Source organism: Hoplias malabaricus, unplaced genomic scaffold (assembly GCF_029633855.1).
Source record: "Hoplias malabaricus isolate fHopMal1 unplaced genomic scaffold, fHopMal1.hap1 scaffold_72, whole genome shotgun sequence".
Lineage (NCBI taxonomy): Eukaryota > Metazoa > Chordata > Actinopteri > Characiformes > Erythrinidae > Hoplias > Hoplias malabaricus.
The window spans coordinates 153,740-173,468 of record NW_027100962.1 but is presented as its reverse complement, the minus strand read 5'-3'; the positions used below and the strand labels follow the sequence as shown (position 1 = coordinate 173,468).

Here is a 19,729-nt window from a genome sequence, read left to right as displayed (position 1 = left end):
TCAACAACTGTGAGCACTCAATATAAACCGCATAAACAGCTTAAATGACAGTATCAGAAATATAACATTGTGATATGTTCTTTTTTTATTTTCTCATTGTAGCAAACATCCAGGTTCGATTTGCTTGATCTTGCATTTCTTCAGACAGAAAGTCTTCTGTTGTGAGGTGTAAACACTGTCTGTCTTTATCCATATGATATTCACACATTGGAGGTTTGTAAAAACATTAATGGCTGTGTAAATACAAGCAGTTGTGTTCATTAAGCTTGTTGAATGCAGCCAGGCAAAGAACGAATCGATTCGTCCTGGTGATTCGTCTTGGTTCTCCGTCCTGGTGCTCCGTCCTGGCTTACGCTGTCTGCGTTAGGCGCTCATGCACGTGAACACTAACGGCGAGAGAACGCCCCTGCGGTCACAGAATTCGGTGTAACAGTCTTCGAAAAACTTGCTGCGCCATGCCGATAGTGTTATTTACGCCATTTAATAGCAGTCCTCGCTGTTGCCTCCAGTTCTTCAGAGCCTGGCGTTGTTGATGTTCCTCAGCGAGTCCTTTCTCTCACTGAACTCTTACATCTAGAGGAAGATAATAAAGGTAAATTTAAACGTTTCAGTTAATACGGAAATGACAAATTCGCTGTACGATTTTCCACCTTAGCACTTTAGTGACAACAGATTTACTGTACTTCAAAGCCTTAGTCACTTACACAATAGTGTAAATAATGTGATGTTGAAGTGGGTGACCAGCCCCTAATGTGATGGTGGGTTTAGATATTTTGCGCTGGTTTTACGTTTATATTTCTGCACATCGCTAGGAATTGGTTCCCCTTAAATATGATTTCTGTGATGTTCACGACGCTGAAGTTGGTCAATTATTCGCCGGTTTCTTGTGATTCTCCGGTAAAGTTGGTCTCATATTCGCATATTCAGATTTCTTTCTTCAATAACTCTCAAACGGTGCATGTAAATTACTTAATACTTGCAGAGTATTGTTTTGTGATCCAAGACAAGCGGCTACAACCCAGTTTATGTCAGAAATGTTTGCCATTTAAAAAAAGACGACATATTTTGTTTTCAATGGGATGCCGGTATCTCCTCGAGAGCTAAGGGACCGTTTACAAACTACACTACACAGTAAAAACGAAGTTACTTTGGTAATTTTAATCATTACTGGCCCGTAGTGATGTGTTTTTGAGAATAAATTTCAATAGCTTTTGAAGCATTGATAATATTGTTTCTAAACAAGTTGTATTTGATTATGTGCAACCCACATGACATACTACACCTCTTATTTTGGTCAATTTAAGCATTGCTGGCCCATGGTGATGCATTTTTAAGAATACATTTAAATTAATTTTGAATGTTTAATGAAATTGCTCTTAAAGAACATGTAGCTGTTTGAATGAAGTAATGGCGGGTAGGCAATAATTAGAGTAGCTTTTTTAACAGTTCTTTTAAATATTTTTATTGACCAACTGTCAATATTTGGCAGAACATTTCTGTAATTATTTACACACAAAACTACATCAATAGTTACACTCCAAAATAATTACTTTCAATGTAAAAATTAAGTAAATTGTCTGACTTCACTCATGAGAGACATAAACTGTGCCAGGTTTCTACATACTTTAGGTGTATGCAAAAGGTTGGTGTGTCCACAGGATACATTTAAAGAAAACCAGAGCAGACATTCCCAGAAAGCAGAGGCTACCTTATTTAACGCATAAGATCAGATGTGTTGCTACTTGTTTTGGACAGTGTCCTAAGTCCATGATGGCCCTTTATAGACACCCTTGCTTTATGCTCACAGTTTGTTAATTGGATATCTAAAAAAATACAAGTATGTCAGAGTATTCCTCTGCAGTCTCGCCTTGTTTATGACACAGCACACAAAACCAATGGACATCCTTTTCATGGATGATAATATTAAGGCAATCCAAATGAAATCAGCACTGACATCTTTCACAGTTGTTACTGTAATGGGTTATTGCTAATTTTTGCTAAGCATTTGTAAAGGCATTGGTATCTAAACAACAAACACAGCAAATGCTTGTGAGAATACATTTAGTTTAGTTGTTGTACTTTTAAAACACATACAATAGGTTTTTGGCCAAATGTTTGCTGATGCACCACAGCAGCCAACTTGTAAAACTTTAGCAATTACATACCAATGCCTTTACAAATGCCTAGCAAAAATTAGCAATAACCCATTACAGTGACAGTGATTATTTCAGATTTTTGAGACACTTTGAAAATTTAGAGATAATGTCCAATGAATTTAGCCAAATGCGCAATTTCCCCACACATTCTATCATTTCCAATGCTATGTTCACAGGGCCATTACAAAAAAATTCCACAGTAAAATTTCTTAATCTTCGGGATATTAATAGTCTGTTATTTTGTGTCTTCTGTGAGCCTTTCAGATTTTTGAGACACTTTGAAAATAAAGAGATAATATCCACGGAATGAAGCTAAACGTGTAGTTTTTCCATGGTATGGAAATTGTGTTGCCATCTACCGGCACGGTGGCGCAGCAGGTAGTGTCGCAGTCACACAGCTCCAGGGGCCTGGAGGATGTGGGTTTCCTCCGGGTGACTGTCTGTGAGGAGTTGGTGTGTTCTCCCTGTGTCTACGTGGGTTTCCTCCGGGTGCTCCGGTTTCCTCCCACAGTCCAAAAACTGTCCATAGGTGTGAGTGTGTGAGTGAATGGCGCCCCCTCCAGGGTGTATTCCCGCCTTGCGCCCAATGATTCCAGGTAGGCTCTGGACCCACCGCGACCCTGAACTGGATAAGCGGTTACAGATAATGAATGAACGAATGAATGAACAAACTTTGGCATCTAGTGGCAACTATTTGCACCATTCCAGATGGAACAGAGAATCCGAATAAGTAACCAGCTTCAGCATCGTGTGATATTCAATGTGCAGTGTTTGCTTCAAATGAAATTATTTCAGATAGCTTTTATGGAAGATTTTGCAGTGAATTGACAGCACAAAGACGGAAATTTGACAATGAGTGAAACGTTTTTTTCTCTTATCAGGTAGATGTCAGCAACTTACAACACACTCCCTCTGTTTAAAGGAAGCGGTCCAAAACCTGGCACTGGTTCTAGAAAACTAGGGTGCTGGGCATGTGAATCCTTCGTTAGGTGATATTATTTATCCCAAACATAACAGATGCTGAATTGGTGCACTGGTGGAATTTGAAATAATAGTTTTCAGTCCTGGCTTCCCTTGTGTAGGGTGACCAGACGTCCTCTATTTTAGACTTAAAAAATGTCCGGTATTTTGTTTTTCTAGAGTTTACATAGAACTTCGAGAAGTTTCGTTCACAAACTAGTCCCGCCCTCCCCTACTCCGATTGGTTCGCTTGAGTGAGAAGGGGGCGTGGTGGAGTAGCTTAAAATCTTCTGATTGGACGGTCTGACTGTAGCGCTACCGTTATTGGTCGATAACCTTCTCTGTAAATATTTAATTGGTCAGTCTTCACGTCAGTAGTCCTTGTTTACGTCAGGCAAAGCTCATGTACCCACCCTCATCTCGAGCAGCTATGCCGAAACATAAATGTTCTCGGATGAATTAAAAAAGAAATTCCCATGTTTTGTGCAACAAATAAAGGTGTAAAGGACCTAAAAGCACACATAGGTTCAGCTAAACATACAACGGTAGCGAGGGGCGAGGGCTTATCACACCCCCACCCCGAGACGTGTCCTCTTTTTCTGCATCTCATATCTGGTCACCTTACCATTGTGTTTCATTACTGCACAATACATGTCTAATAACAAAGTCCTTGTCTTTGCCAGGTTCACCATTTAAATACAACACAATGGAGAGGAATCGGGGTATACAAATTTTAATCAGTAAGTTTTTATTATTATTATTGTTAATGGGATCTGTACTATTAAGGGTATTTCAAATGTTACAATGAAATATAAACGTTCACTCTTTTTCTTCTGCTTTTTACTGCTGTAGTTATCCTCATGACATTCAAGTCCCAAGCTTTAACTGTGATTGAGGCTGTAGTGAAAAAACCCGCTACGCTCCCATCTGCCATTTTGTGCCCTGGTGATTCTAAGTGGACCATCACAACTCAGACGGAAACAGTGGTAGCTCGGTGTCAGAGAGGAACATGCACGATTGAAGCAAATTTTGAGAAAAGATTCACTCTCCAAGAAGATCCAAAAAGAGAAAACATGTCCTTGCACATCACATCAGTGACCTACAATGACATTGGCCTCTACAGGTTCAGCTGTGAAGGAAAAATAGCTGATGTAAAACTTAATGTTTTTGGTAAGTGCATACACACTTTGCATTTTTTGGTCAAATTTCCACGAGAGTGAAGCACCACAACAGTGTTTGCCACCTTTAAAGTAATGACTGGTGCTATTATGAGGGAGCATTATTTGTCTACACCGCGACCCTGAACTGAAGCGGTTACAGATAATGAATTAATGAATGAATTATTTTTCTCTGTGGAAAATGGTGTTTGCTATAATTTACGTTATCAATATTTGTCCCTTAGTTCCCATGGTTTTGATGGCACACAGGCTGGGAGAGGTAACGCTGCCATGCTACGCAGACACTCGTCGTAATCCAAAGGACCTACTGTGGAAAAAAGATGGTCAAAAAGTTCTGTTTTATGATCCACTAAGTGGAAATATGACTACAGGCAAGGGCTGTGAAGAAAGAAGCCTTTTCAAATGGTGAACTTTCCCTCTACATCACTTCAGTGCAGCTGACAGATGCAGGACTGTATCAGTGCAGTATTCACGATGAAATGTGGGAGGGAGAACCATGCGCTGTCCTGCTGAAAGTGGAAGGTTAGTTGACAGTACGCCTTAGAACATACACCTTTATAGTTTTACATTTTTAGACAAAAAAATCGAACCATTGCAGTTGTCCAAGGACACTCAGCCTTTCATCTGTTAATGAACGTAATCTGTTTCTACCTTGCAGAAAACACCAAAGAACAGTGGTTCGGAAAAGGTACTGCACTGGCTATATTCCTGCCAGTGTTGGTTTTTCTCATGTTATATCTTATGTATCGGGCAAAAAGCTCTGCTGATGGGACCGCATCAACTCCCCCTTCTCTTTCTGTACAGGAGCAAGCCCAACTCACACCCAAGTCACTCACCACAGAGATTAATAGTTCATCCACCCAGCCTTTCTAGGAACCCCTATGTGCCTTGAATGTATGAAGGTAATTCTGTTTTGGCCAGTGGCTAGATGATCCATGCACAAATTTTCTAAGGAAAATGTATAATTCTCTGCATATTTTTAACTGGAGTCTGTCTGTACATCATGTTAATTTGAGGGGAGTCAAAAATGTTTTTTTTTTATTCTATTGGCCTTTAAGTTTTATTTTAATGTGTACACTCCCCCCGCCTACATCAGGGGTCGGCAACCCGCAGCTTTTGAAAATGAGTATTTAGTTAAAATGTATTATTTTGGTTCATTCATTTTCAAAATGTAATTCTATGAAGATTATGGCAATCTTGTAACATATTTAATCGCTCTTAATACACGTCACAACTTCCAATGTGCGACACTCGCCAGTGTGTGGTTTCTTGGAACTTTTTGACCGCTGACTGCACGGCCCCAGTAAAATAATGACGTCACGCAGCGAGAGGACAGCGTTTTTGTTTGCTGCCAGTAGATAATCTAAGTTCAATTGCCCCCCCCCCCCCCCATTACTACAAGGACTCAAATAGACGTTGAGTATTTTATTTAACCATCAACATCTTTTTTTGTGTTAATGGTTTGTTGCATGCAGAAGTGTTATTTCATTTCTCTGCAGTTGCTCATTGATTTCATAAATGTAACACAGTATAGTTTGTTTATACAGGGCACAAAGGCAAAAAACCCCGTTATGCAGTATTTAAAATTTCAAAAGGGTTTGTGGTTCCCCATGTTTTATTTACTGTGTGAAATGGGTCCAAATGGCTCTTTGAGTGGTAAAGGTTGCCAACCCCTGGCCTACAGCCATGTTTACTTAAACTCCTCCCCCCCCCCCCCCCTTACACCTTTTAAAGGCTGTGGTCCATGTTGAACCTTAAACAGGGCTGATGTCCCAGAATGTTTGCAAGCCTGAATTTTATTTAATAAAAAAACCACCATACTTCTCCAGAACTGTTTAATTCATTCACAGCTTGAGTTCACTGTAACATTATACAAGGCATGAGATTGATTGTGAACATTCAGTCTTGCTCCTGACTCGTCTAAAACCATAAACTAAAGAAACTTACGTTTTAGCAATAGTTGCTTAAGCCATACACATGAACCACAAGCAGTGTATTACTTTGACATTCTTAACAAGAATCCAATTCACAAACCAGCCAGATCAGGCCTCAGAGTATCTATCTAAAGACATACTCAAATAGGTCACAGAAAACTGTTTAAATGTTATGCATAGTTAAAACATGTAAACACTGTAGACTTTGGCCTGTAAACTCCCTTTGTGCATCTCCATGAGACGTCCACGGTCTGTTCAAGCCGACTTCTTTAACTCACCACCGTGAAGCCTAATGAACACATGGAGAGTTAGAACTACAACAGCACATTTATTTGTAATAGAAACAGTAACTGGTGCATCAGAAAATTTGGCTTTAAATAAAAAACAGCAGTCAACAGGGTCGATCTGCTGGGGAAAAAAGTTCAGTCATCATTCACACCACCATTAAGTGTACATCCTACCACCACAGAGACTGTACTCACCCATTTAAAGACACACGTCTGGTCTGAAGTCCTCTACGCTCCTTCAGGGAGACTCAAATCTGCATGCATTGAGAGATATAGTTTTAAAGGAATGTTCAACAGAAGCAGTCCCATGTACAATGAAGCTACTGATGTCTCAGACAATTTGGCTTAGTTTTCTGTAAAGTCAACAGAGTCGATCTGCTGGGGAAAAAAGGTCAGTCATCCCAAACACCAGTGCAATGAACGAACACCATCGCCTCTTTAATAGATTTTAAAACTCATGCTGCACTCACCAAATTGGACAAGAATGTCTATGACTTCATCCACAATTCTTTAACATCTGGACAAAAAGGGAGGGAAAAAAAATAACATTAACAGGTTGAACCACTAAACTAGAACACAGCTTGGTGCATAAAGGAACATTAGATGGCTCAGACAATTTGGCTTAGTTTTCTACAAAGTCAACAGAGTCGATCTGCTGGGGAAAAAAGGTCAGTCATCACCGCCAGTCAAAATTCAGCAACAACTCATAGTACTCTTGGAATTTCCAACTTAAAAAGAGCAACTTACCCCCACTAAACTCGGAGTAACTGTAGCCCTTACACAAGGCGGGTCGGCCATTATGAGCAACTGAGTAGACCACGTGTTCCCTGGAAGAGGAGATACAAATATAATCAAAACGGTCACGTGCTCAGTATAACTTACCAAAACCCATATTTGTAAATGATAGAAACAAATTAAGAGCCATTTAACCGATCTAACGTTTCACAAAGTAGAGCCACGACTCCTTTAAACCAAATATAATTTACTAATTATTTATACTAAAGTATGTCTTTGGTATATAAAGCATTTTGTGGAGCTCAAACTCTTTTGTTGAAGAAACAAAAGAAGCACCGTTTAAAAGGAAGAGTGTACAGATAAAACGCTCTACTCACCACGCCGCGAGACACAGGAACGACTCCCTCTGCGCCCATGTATTTTAAAGCATTTTGAACGCATGCGCACTCTGAGCCACGTTCGCTTGCTTATGGGTAACGTAGTCTTGAGCGATTGCTGTGGCGATTAGCTTACATTATTCATGAGTAAATACACGGAATTCATGTATTTTCTACGTTGCTAGGTCGTTAAATCGTGGAGGTGTGAACAGATTAATTCAGAGTGATTTGCTGTAAATGCTCAATTCTGGAGAAATTATATTTTTTTACTTGCCTGTGTGGTATATGCTCGAATCAAAAGCAAAAAAAGAAGTCATAAAGCAGTCATGTGATATAAGAAAACAATCAGTTTCATAAGCATCAGAATCCCAGCTGCTCGAGGGGCATGGCGTTGCATGTGATTTGTGGAGGGGTAAGTGGAGTGAAGCTATGCATAGATTTAAATAAATGTGTAACATAAATGTGTGAGTTATGCCTAAGCCTTTTAAGACACTTTTAAGGCAATATGTGGTGTTTAGAAAGTTAAAGGGAGGTGTTACAAGAAATGGTTAAATGTAGGGTGACCAGATCTGAGATGGTGAAAAAGAGGACACGCCTCCGGGGGGGGAACCTCTCGCCCCCCGCCCCTCGCCTCAGTTGTATTTTTAGCTGAACCTATGAGTGCTTTTAGGTCCTTTACACCTTTATTTGATACACATGGGAAAACATGGGAATTTCTTTGTTAATTTATCCGAGAACTTACATTTACGTTTCGGGATAGCTGCTCGAGCTGAGGGTGGGTACATGAACTTTGCCTGACGTAAACAAGGACTACTGACGTGCAGACTGACCAATTAAATGTTTACAGAGAAGGTTCTCGACCAATAACGGTAGCGCTACAGTCAGACCGTCCAATCAGAAGATTTTAGGCTACTCCACCACGCCCCCTTCTCACTCAAGCGAACCAATCGGAGTAGGGGAGGGCGGGACTAGTTTGTGAACGAAACTTCTCGAAGTTCTATGTAAGCTCTAGAAAAACAAAATCCCGGACGTTTGTGAAATTCCGGCCGGACATTTTTTAAGTCTTAGATAGAGGACATGTCCAGGTAAAAGAGGACGTCTGGTCACCCTAATTAAATGTTGCCTGATTACTTAATCATAATTTTATGATGTTTTCACATATTTAACAAGTCAAATATTTAACATATCACATATTTTATAGCTGGTGACAATGTAAAATAATCACCGTAGGCGTTTTGGAGGATTTGGTGCTGTTACCATTACTAAAATTACATATCAAAGGCTATGACATTTCAGAGCTAATGTGTGGGTTCACTCTTGATTTTGATAGTAAATAAAAGTACAGTAATCCCTCGCTACTTCGCGGGGGTTTTCGAGGGGGGCTTATGGCCGCTATATCGCCGAATACTGAGGGAAAATCTAGGAAAACCGTGAAAGATGAATAGCCAAAAGTATATTTGTTTATTATTTACATGTATTAGACTGGGCCTGTAGGTGACAAAATATATCATTTACAAGTATTTCTTACGTACAGTAGATACATGTATTGTTCACGTCCACATTCGAGTGAAATTTACTGACGCTAAATCACAGTTTAGGAATGACTCTGTTAAAGAAACTGGTGGGATATCACATGTAGTTCCAGCTGAAAAACATTATAGAATAACTGTTTAATGCAAAGGGAGGGTTGTTAACGGTAACAGGGAGGGGTTTAAAAGTGCAAATACTCATTAAATACATAACAAAATATCTTTCCTCTAACGGAAATTCGTTTTTCGCGGGGGATGCGTTCCGTTAGAGGGATCACTGTACTGTATTTGGATTAAATAAAGATTAGTTGACTTTATATACAGCATTATATTTCACACCAAACCATTCTGAATAATGTAATACTTCTGAATTATTTAATTATGTTGAACTTAGACTGGCATTTTATTTATTTATTAATTTATTATTATTAGTAGTAGTAGTAGTAGTAGTAGTAGTAGTAGTAGTAGTATTTATTATTTATTATATTTTTGGGCACTAGGTGGCAGTGTACACCAGATGAAATTTAAACGGCTTCTTGCTCCTGTGATCCACTATATAATAACGGCCACAAACAACTTATACCTTTATCAAATAAAAAGCCTTCCCGCCATTTCTGTTCAAGCAAAGTTGCACAGAGCAGAGGGTGTACAGATTAATAATGCACTATACAAGACTACGAAGGCATTTGGGGTTCAGTATGAAGTAGAACATTATTTTCTTGATCTGAAGCATTAAAAAAATGTGATTGTGCTCAAAGCATCCAAATGAGACTTTACTGTTTACTGATCCCCGAGGACAGTTCTGTTTATTGGATTCAGTATCATATGTGTCTTAAAACTGGATACTTGCCTGATTTCCCACTAGTTCTCCAAAGCTTAATATCTGTTCATCTAATTCACTTTTTAAATTTTCTATAGTATTAGGAACATGCCTCATGTATTTCCCCACGCTGTAAACTTTACGTAATTAGAACAATGTGGGATAAACAATGCTATTTTTGAACATGGTGTATAAATATTTGGATAAAGGACTGCACTGCTGATCTCCACATGGGCTAATAGAGTATGTCTTGATTTCCAGCTTTGGCAGTGACAATCCTTCAGTGAGACTCCTACAAATAATATTTTCTCAAACTTAATTTAAATTGCTCTGGGTGAGAATGAGGAGGCTGTGGGTTCTAGTCCAGCTCAGAGTGACTGTCTGTGAGGAGTGTGGTGTGTTCTCCCTGTGTCTGTGTGGGTTTCCCCTGGGTGACTGTCTGTGAGGAGGGTGGTGTGTTCTCCCTGTGTCCACATGGGTTTCCCCTGGGTGACTGTCTGTGAGGAGTGTGGTGTGTTCTCCCTGTGTCCACATGGGTTTCCCCTGGGTGACTGTCTGTGAGGAGTGTGGTGTGTTCTCCCTGTGTCCACATGGGTTTCCCCTGGGTGACTGTCTGTGTGGAGTGTGGTGTGTTCTCCCTGTGTCCACATGGGTTTCCTCAGGGAGACTGTCTGTGTGGAGTGTGGTGTGTTTTCCCTGTGTCCACATGGGTGTCCTCTGGGAGACTGTCTGTGTGGAGTGTGGTGTGTTCTCCCTGTGTCCACATGGGTTTCCTCCGGGTGACTGTCTGTGAGGAGTGTGGTGTGTTCTCCCTGTGTCTGTGTGGGTTTCCTCCGGGTGACTGTCTGTGAGGAGTGTGGTGTGTTCTCCCTGTGTCTGTGTGGGTTTCCTCCGGGTGACTGTCTGTGAGGAGTGTGGTGTGTAGGCTCCGGACCCACCATGATCCTGAACTGGATAAGCGCTTACAGACAATGAATGGATGAGAATGGAAAATGCCAGATATATGATTGACCTTTCCATTTTAGTCCAATTAAAATGGGTAATTTTAACATGAACACAAGGATTATACACTCAACGTTTTCACTGAAACCTCTAGACTTCTAATAAAAGTGAGGTTCAGTTTAAAAATTAATGATTCCTCCAAGATATTTCTCATTAAAAAGCCAGACATATGGACATGTACAAACACACATGCACACACACCCTCTCCACTCCCTTTAGAGCAATTAGCAGGTATTTGTGCAAACATTAACACCTGCCTTGATGTCCCTTGGGTATATGAATAGAGCTGAGCTCAGGCAAGGTGGGCAGGGTGCTTTGTCTCAGCTCAGAACCTTCTGGTGTGAATAAGGATTATCCCCCATTAGCTTTTCATAAAGGGGACTGTGATTCTTACCCCCACCCCCACCCCCACCCCCTTCTCGTCCCTAATGCAAAGCAGAGCCACTCAAACACAAGCAATTGCAAACGACTGACTGTTCCATTTCAACTGAACACAAGGGTCCAAATATCCACTTGGATTTTTATTGTTCTTTTTTAAAGAAAATACATTTCTCTGTTAAAGATATTTAATAAGGAATTCCTGCACGCAGGTCTCGTCATATGTTATCATCTTTAAGATTTTTGGGAAAGCATCCCAGGAGACTCCTCGTGAAGCTGCTTGAGAGAAGGCCAAGAGTGTGTGAAGATGTTCAAAAGGGGGCTACTTTGAGAAAGGTATTTGGATTTTTAAGCCTTCTGTATGTGGAATTTCATCGTTTCCCTTTATATCTACCACTGACTAACTGCTAGTACCGATATTTATTTGAAAATGCTTGTCATGAAGTGGCCCCTGCTCTGTGAATATGTGGAATTCCTTACACTTGTACAGATTAAAGCATGAACTGCACTTATAAATGTTTCTGTCTGGTTCTAGGAGAAAAAAAAATGACCACAAGTGGTTGCTGTATGGGATTGTTCCACAGACGGCACGTATTAAGAGTGTGATTCATGGTAAATTAGATGATCCTCATGTTAAATGGGTTGGTGAGGGTGGGGACTGCTTCACTAATCCACTCAAATGATTGGATTAGACCAGTATTTGTAGAGAGTTTCGCTCAGTGAATGGTGAAACTGGTCAATCAGTTTTCATTTCCTCTGAGAGAGGGCTGTTGTTATGATCAAGGGCTGAAGTGTTAAATTCCTCCGGCCTATTCTTATAACACTAAAGCAGGGAAACGGTGATCCCTTTAGAAGTGGGATCAAGTCGTAAAAACCAAAGTGAAGTGGATGGCTGGTCTTCAGTGCATTCATCAGTGGCCCTAAAGGCCGGATGTTAGGGAGGGGTTAATTGAAGTGGACACAGCGAGACGGTGGTGAGATCACCGTGTGTATGAGGTAACTGGGGTGTGGGACGAGCTTGACCTTTGGGCCCAGTGTGGAGCGGGCAGGTCTCCAAGCTACCGTCGCTATAGCAGTGGGAAAGGGGGCACAGGCACAGCAGGTGGGAGGCAGCGCCGCCGGGCAGAGCGCTAGACCTGTCACACATGATCTCCGCAGTGTCCCCAGAACAGCACAAAACACAATCGGGGACTTGTCATCACTCGTCTGACGTTCAGGTCTTAATCAGGCGCGGGTTAAGCCGGGTCAGCGCTGCATTAAAATGAAGATAACTGGACTGATCTCAGCTTTCACTGGGCCTCTTTCATTAGGAGTTCTACAGTACACACATGGGTCAACATCAACCGACTCTAATGGCCTCGGTGAAGTAAAACGGGTGGTAAACATCCATAACCAGGCTTTGCCCTTATACTGTTTTCTAGGCCTTTGAACAGACTCTTGCTTCCGGTGGTGTCTTTGTTCAAGCGTATTTTTTAGAACTCTTACCTATTCTCCAAGTGGAAAACAAAGCACTTATGTAAACCCCTCTGGATTGGAACCGCTCTGGATTTTAGTCTGTGCTGGACATCATTATCTTTGTATTAACTTTAACTAGGAAATCAAGTGACATTTCTTCATGATGCAAACATATACCTTATGTTCAACCTCTAAAACATAAATGATATCCCTATGACTCAGCAGTAGTATTTTGGTTAGGATTAAAGCAACAATATGTAATATTTTTACCTTAAAATTACAGCTTCAAAATGATTTGATGCTTCACTGAGTTGTAAAAGTAAGAATAGAACCTCTGTTGTTGCTACTATGTGCTCAGAACTACAGAAACTGCACTGTGTATATTTTGGAGGTGGGCAGGAAAACAACCCCCCTCCCTCACCATACCCTTTGACTTCAGGACAGTGCTGTTAAAGTGAATTACACTCTGCAAATACACCTTTATCAAATCCCCTTATCTGAACGATTCATTTATTCACTCATTACTTCCATCTGTTTATGGAAGTAAGGTTTATCCATCTGTTTATCCATCTATTCATCCATTCATTTATCAGTTTATCTAATATAACATTTATTCAGCTCTTCATCCATAAATCCATTAATTCGTCTGACACTCCATCCACCTATTCACTCATTTCTACATGCATCTAAATGATTCAGTTTATCGAATCATTTATCCATCCATCCATCCATCCATCCATCTGTCAATTCACCCAAATAAACAATTAATCCAGCCCTTTCTCCATCTGTCCCACTACCCATTTATTCACTCATTCTTTCATGAATCCCTCTATCATCTATTATTTATCCATCCATTTCTGTATTTATTAATATATCTATCCAACTATATACATTTACTCAGTTGCTTGCTTTAACCATGTATGTATCTAACCCTTCCTCCCTTCATCCATCCATCCATCCATCCATTTTCCAAAATTCCTTTAAACCCCCCCCCCCCCCCCCCCCCCCCCCGTCGTACACACTCCACCCCACAACCCCCTGCAAGAAATTCCCGGATGCCCGCGTGCTCCTCCCCTGTTGTTCCGCGCGCTACTTAAACTCCAGCGCGAGGGGCAGCACAGCTGTGAGCGCGAGGTGGCTGAAGCTATCGGACTGTCTCTTTGGGAGCGCGCGCTGTCTTTTATCCGCCTCGGAGCACCGCGGGGTTCACGGACTTTAAAAAAAGAAATTCAAACAAAACAAAACAGAAACCCTCGGCATGTCCTCGTCGCTGCTGCTGCTTTTGCTGTTCCTCGCGTGTAGCTGCGGTGTGCGCGCGGCTACGGCGGACAGCTTGAGCCCGTTCCCCCCGGCGGCGGCGGCGGAGCGGCGCGCGGTGCAGCGGGAGATCCTCGCGCTGCTGGGGCTGCAGCATCGCCCGCGGCCGCGTTCGCGCACGCTCACCCCGCCGCACGCGCCGCTCTACATGCTGCACCTCTACCGCGCCGTGCTCGCGGACACGGCGGAGTCGCACGCGCAGTACACGCTAGCCGAGCGCGAGGAAGAGCGGCTGCTCAGTGACGCGGACATGGTGATGAGCTTCACGAACACGAGTGAGTACCGTACTTTTTTACTTCAGCATAGCTTCCCATCAGCCAGAACATTAAAATCACCGCATTGTTTCTACATTCACTGTGCACTGACCGGAAAGGAGTACTTTGTAGTTCTACAGTTAGAGACTGTAATCCAGCTGTTGCTCTGCATACTTTTGTTTGCCCCATGATTTTCCATGGCCGAGACCAACACAGTGGAGGCACGATTTGGGTCGTGGATCATTCTTAGCGCTGCAGTGACACTGAGGTGACGGTGGTGTGAGTGGAACAGACAAAGAAATTCTAAGTGTTGTGTAGTATGTACTTAAGAATTAAAGGGGACTAATAGAGTATGCAGAGCAACATAATGGACCACAGTGTGCAACTGTAGAACTACAAACCCGTGTAGTTTCTCAAGTAACCCCTGTGTGGTACGACACAACGTGTGCTGACAACAGGCAATGAATGTAAACAATGTCTATTTAATATTTTTGGGCTGAGCCGTGTCTAGTGTGTACTCAAAGGCTCTGATAAGATTTCTGTCCAGGACTTTTCATGGTTCGCTAAGTCCCGGGTCTGTTTCCCATACTGGAGTGTGGTGTTCATACCCCGGCCTGGCTCTGCAAACGGGAAACAAACAAAGCATCTTGGACAGAAAAACAGCACAAAACAAAGCTTTTTAAGGTGAAGGGAGGGGTGTGTTGAACACACTGCAGGGTTCAAACATCAACAGCCATTCTCCTGAATCAAATACAGTACCTTTAAAGTAATATCTTCCTTATTCGTTTGGACATTTGATGTGAATGTGACTTGTACATTACTCGCTGCATTGATTTTAAACACAGTCTGACAGTCTCCAGGAAACTGACACGGCTTTGGAAAGCATTCCTACAGCAGTAACTGGTTGTTTATGTTTGATTGTCCTAGCTTTAAAGCAAAGCAAAATGTCTTGAATATTATGATGCTAGTGTGTTTTTGTAGCACTGCTTCTTATTCAAGATGCTCCAGCTTGTCTTAGGCTTCACTTTAAATCAATCGCAGCACGTTGGCTGTGAACAAGAACTACCATCGATGGCTGGGACATTAACTATGTCTAAAGACATCAGACTTTGTAGTTCAAAGCATCTTCATTGGGTGTCTACAGGTTCAGGGAATCCTTAAGAAGTCAGTTAGGGTGATGTTTTAAATTCTGGCATGGATTTAAAGCCTTTTCAAGCTATTGCCTCAGTAGGTCCGGATGCATCTGCACCTTAATGATTGAGTTTGCGTTTCATAAGAAAATGAGGAGAGGATATTACAACACAGCAATGTCTCCAGCAGCTATCTGATCAGATTATATCTCTGTGGATACCTAAAGGCATTTGGAAACGTCAGTATAGTGGCAGGGCTTTGCCAGGACGATCACGTTCCTCTGTGTGATCTTTTAGAACCTTCTAGAAGACAGTATAATAGAAAGAAAAATATTTAGCTCTCTCTCTCTCTCTCTCTCTCTCTTTAAATGGATGTGTTTACTCTGCTTCAAAATAAATACTTCAGGACACAATCTGCATATATCTGATTTCCGAGTTCCCTCAAACGGCTTGGAGAGTTTGACTGGGCTTTGTTTCGCGTGACTAGGATTTTAGGAGGCATTTTCTTAACTCTGCTGAGGGCAAGATAAAGCTGACAGGGAGATAGCAAGACAGATTGAATTGGGGAGACCTTATCTTGTGTTTGTGGATGTGTTGGTGCAGAAAGAGAACATCTCATAAATCAAGCAGCAGTGGAAGAAAGGATAATATTAGAAACTAGGATAGTAATAATAAGGAGATATTAGCAGGGTTAGTAATGGTTGTAGAAGAAGTAATTCTAGTGGATAGACTTGGTGTAGCAGTGCTGGTAGCAATAACTGTAGTTATAGCAGTAGAAGTGGTCAGGGAGGCAGTGATCGAAGTTTTAATATTAATAGTACCGGGATTATTAATGATTTGCTGATATTTGTTGTTGAGATATTGCAACATCAGACAAATAACCAATGTGTTTTATATAATAGAATAAACTACAGTAATTATAGAGTTGGTAGTAATTGTAAAAGTAACAGAAATAATGTTAATCTTAGTAGACGCTATAGAAGTAAAAATAGTGGTAATAATATCAGCGATAGTAATAGCAGTGAAATTAAAAATGGAAGTAGTAAAGAGATTAGTGATAATAGCAGCAGTAGTAATATGAGTAATTGGCAGTGTTACTGTAGAAGAAATAGAATAATTGTAATACTAAGGAAAAAGGTTAAACTGGATTAGTTTTTGCTGCAGGACTGGTCTGTAATAATGAAACTAATACAGTCAGTAATAATCATAATAATACATTACTCAAAGCTATATACATCTACAAATATGCATACGTGTGGGTGAAAGTCTGTGTTTATGCATGCTTTGTCAGTGTATTTTTGCGCATGCAGTGAGCCGTGAGTGGGACAGGGGACTTCCTTGGCCATTATTGCGTTTATTAAACCCAAATCCTGTCTTTGTTTCCCTTGGAAGTGGTACGGCAGGCTGTGCTGCACTGTGCTGAAAGAGCAGTCCTGTGCCAGATGGGGATCTGCTTCCAGCCTCAATCCGTCTCTCCCTCACTTTCACCCACTGTTATTATTCAGTGAGAGTACAGCGAGGAGCCAACAGGGATTTTTAAGCCCCTCCGTCTCCTTCTGTGATACACAGTGGCCCCTGAAACCTCAGTGTTGTTAGCGGAGCCAGCCGTGGGTGTGTAATACCCTCCCGGGTATTCAGTAAAAATCTTTTGTCGGTGAGAGAGGGATATGATGTGAGCTTATGAGGAATCTGCACGGGGAGAGGTCTGAAAAAGGGCCCAGCCTTCGCTCGAGACTGTTTTTGCCCTGTTTCTGTCTTGCTGTTGATTGACAGGATAATTTCCTTCTCTTGTTGAGTTGTGTGTTGGGGCTGGCAGGCAGGCTGCTGGAAGTCCAGGACCACACTGAATGACTGAATTAAGGTATTCCACCCTCATAGCCCCCCCTCACACACATCAGAGCTTTCAAGGAAAGTGTAAAGAATGAGTCGGCACTTCTCTTTTTGTAGCATATGGATTGTAGCAGGAGAACTCTTCTGTACGTATGTTAAACAGCACTGTATAAAGATGCTTTAAAAGAAGAGTTTTGCATTGTATACTTACTGTTCCCTTATCATAAGTGTAGCTGAAATGTGAAGCCATACTTGAAGTCTGAAGTTTTGCTTCTTTATGTTTGCTGTGTGAGGCTAATGTCGCTAACAAGTAATGGAAACTTGTCAATTAGTGTAGCACTATGTCATAGAGTGTCAGAAACCACGTAATTGGTTTTGCGATTACTTAACATCTCGACACAGATGCTAACTGATCTAAATAAGTTTCCATTACTTGTTAGACACACTAGCATTTTAGCTCCATTGCAAAACTACAGTCCCACTTTAGATACAAAATATGTTTTGTTTAGTGGAGTACAATAGAAGCAAAAGCTTTTGTTCTTTACTACACTTTTACCATAAGCCTTTAAATGAAGGTCAAGTTTTATTAACGTGTCCAGTATGTTTTTAAGGGATGCATTCAACAATAGCTACAAACGTAGCCATTTAGATTTTCTTTTTTTCTTTAGATTAAATAAGAGGCCACCTTCTTTCTACCATGTTTATCCTTGGCAAGTCATGGGTCACTATAAGCGATAGTTCCCAAATTATTACACTTCAGGCTGATATTACTTCACACTCGTGGCATAAACTCAAAGAGCCATCCAGGAGGCCAGCTGCAGCCTCATGGTGAAGCTGCTTGGAACCATTCGGCTGTCATTTTTTTCCCCCCAGCTTGTTTTACCTGGGGATCTGCCATGGACTGATACAGATGTGTCTGAGAGGTTTCGCTTTTTTCAGCAAGAACCAGCTGTTCTGTATCTTGTTGTTTTTTTTCTTCTTCTTGTTTTTTTCTTTTTCTTATCCTGTGCTAGGCCTTAGAAATCTGTTACCTGACCTGTTACACAACAGGACCAAACAAAATAATGCAATGCAGTCGCAAATCAGGCTTGGCTTAGTTTTTTAATAAGGGAATATTATATGTTTAATTTATCTCAGGGGGTGTCTTCAGTTCAATTTTTACAAAATTTAGAACGTTTGTCTGCAGAAAGTAAACTAAATGTAAATGCATTGGATTACATAGCTGACATTGTAAGTGGACAATCAGAATCAGAACTTAATTTGCAAATTCTTATAAGTATTTAACTGTGAAGATGGGTCTACAACACATCTGTGTAGTAGATTCCTATTGTAATTGCTAATTCCCACAAGTTGTTTGTATACAATGATTCCCACACATGGAGAGGCCTGTAGTGCAAGCAAACAGGCTCCAAAGCCACCTGTTTATGTTGATAAGCCAACTTGGGGAGAGCAGACAGATCAGCAGTGAAACCTGATTATTCCCTAAATAATTTTCTCCAAAAACTCATTTGTTTTCTCCTGAAGTATAGTCTATAATTCTCAGTTTTAAACAGGGACATTCTGGGCAAGATGTGGGAATTTAACTGCAGGAAGTGCAGTTAAGCGTCATGCTATAAAGTTGGGCGGCTAAGGCCTTGAATAATTGTATCTAGGAAAACTGGGATAAAAACCACATGGTCCTGTGGTTAAACTCTAGGTTGTGGATATCCGTTTTTACTCCTTTAGTTGATCTGTCCATGCTCTGCCAACAAATGTGTTTGTCCGTGGCGATTCTTTTGAGTGCACTGTACTAAACACTGATCCTATTAACCTAAAATGCTATACTTAGAATTTAGTTTGGTTCCATGACATTGTTTCGAGTTGAAACAGTGTGAAATGACAATGCTAAGCTTAGCTTGATCACATGAAATTATAATAGCTTTAAAACAAAAGAAGGACTTGCATATGTGCTAAGATGTGATAGGTTGAAACTCACTTTACCCCATGTTTGTATGTCTGTCAGTTTGAACACAGTTTCGGGCAAGAGCATGCTGGTGTTAATCTGCTTGACTTCTGCTTCTCATTGTGTCTTTCTCATATGTTTTTTTCTTTTGGTTCTGTCTGTTTTGTTTTATTCATAAGTATGTGTGGTTTGCCTCCTGTGCCATTGTTTGCTGAGATTTCTGACCCAGGGATCGGGTTGTTGAGGGCTGCTTTCTTTGTGGCTTAGCGGTTAGCTGCCTGCTATTACTGAGCCTAATGGCTGAGTTTGTTGACCAGTGGAGCCTGTATTTGTTACTGATTTCACCGCTTATATTGACTGGGACTGTTGACTGAGGGAACATGTGTTTATCGCGGTGGCTATTGACCTGGGATGCACATCGTAGTTGCTAACGCCTGCTAACTCT

The 19,729-nt window shown here is 41.2% G+C and overlaps 1 long non-coding RNA gene and 3 other non-coding genes across 4 annotated transcripts; all 4 read right to left on the bottom strand.

Annotated features, from left to right (window-relative positions):
* Nucleotides 1-6,099: 6,099 nt before the first annotated feature.
* LOC136682464 (uncharacterized) lies at nucleotides 6,100-7,702 on the bottom strand. Its single transcript, XR_010798650.1, has 5 exons — nucleotides 7,628-7,702; nucleotides 7,263-7,342; nucleotides 6,986-7,032; nucleotides 6,711-6,769; nucleotides 6,100-6,517 (listed from the first exon to the last, which is right to left on the bottom strand). It is a non-coding gene; the product is annotated as an uncharacterized lncRNA (long non-coding RNA).
* LOC136682467 (small nucleolar SNORD12/SNORD106) lies at nucleotides 6,578-6,671 on the bottom strand. The gene has a single exon (XR_010798652.1). It is a non-coding gene; the product is annotated as a small nucleolar SNORD12/SNORD106 (small nucleolar RNA).
* LOC136682466 (small nucleolar SNORD12/SNORD106) lies at nucleotides 6,838-6,928 on the bottom strand. Its single transcript, XR_010798651.1, has one exon. It is a non-coding gene; the product is annotated as a small nucleolar SNORD12/SNORD106 (small nucleolar RNA).
* LOC136682469 (small nucleolar SNORD12/SNORD106) lies at nucleotides 7,115-7,205 on the bottom strand. The gene has a single exon (XR_010798653.1). It is a non-coding gene; the product is annotated as a small nucleolar SNORD12/SNORD106 (small nucleolar RNA).
* Nucleotides 7,703-19,729: the final 12,027 nt, after the last annotated feature.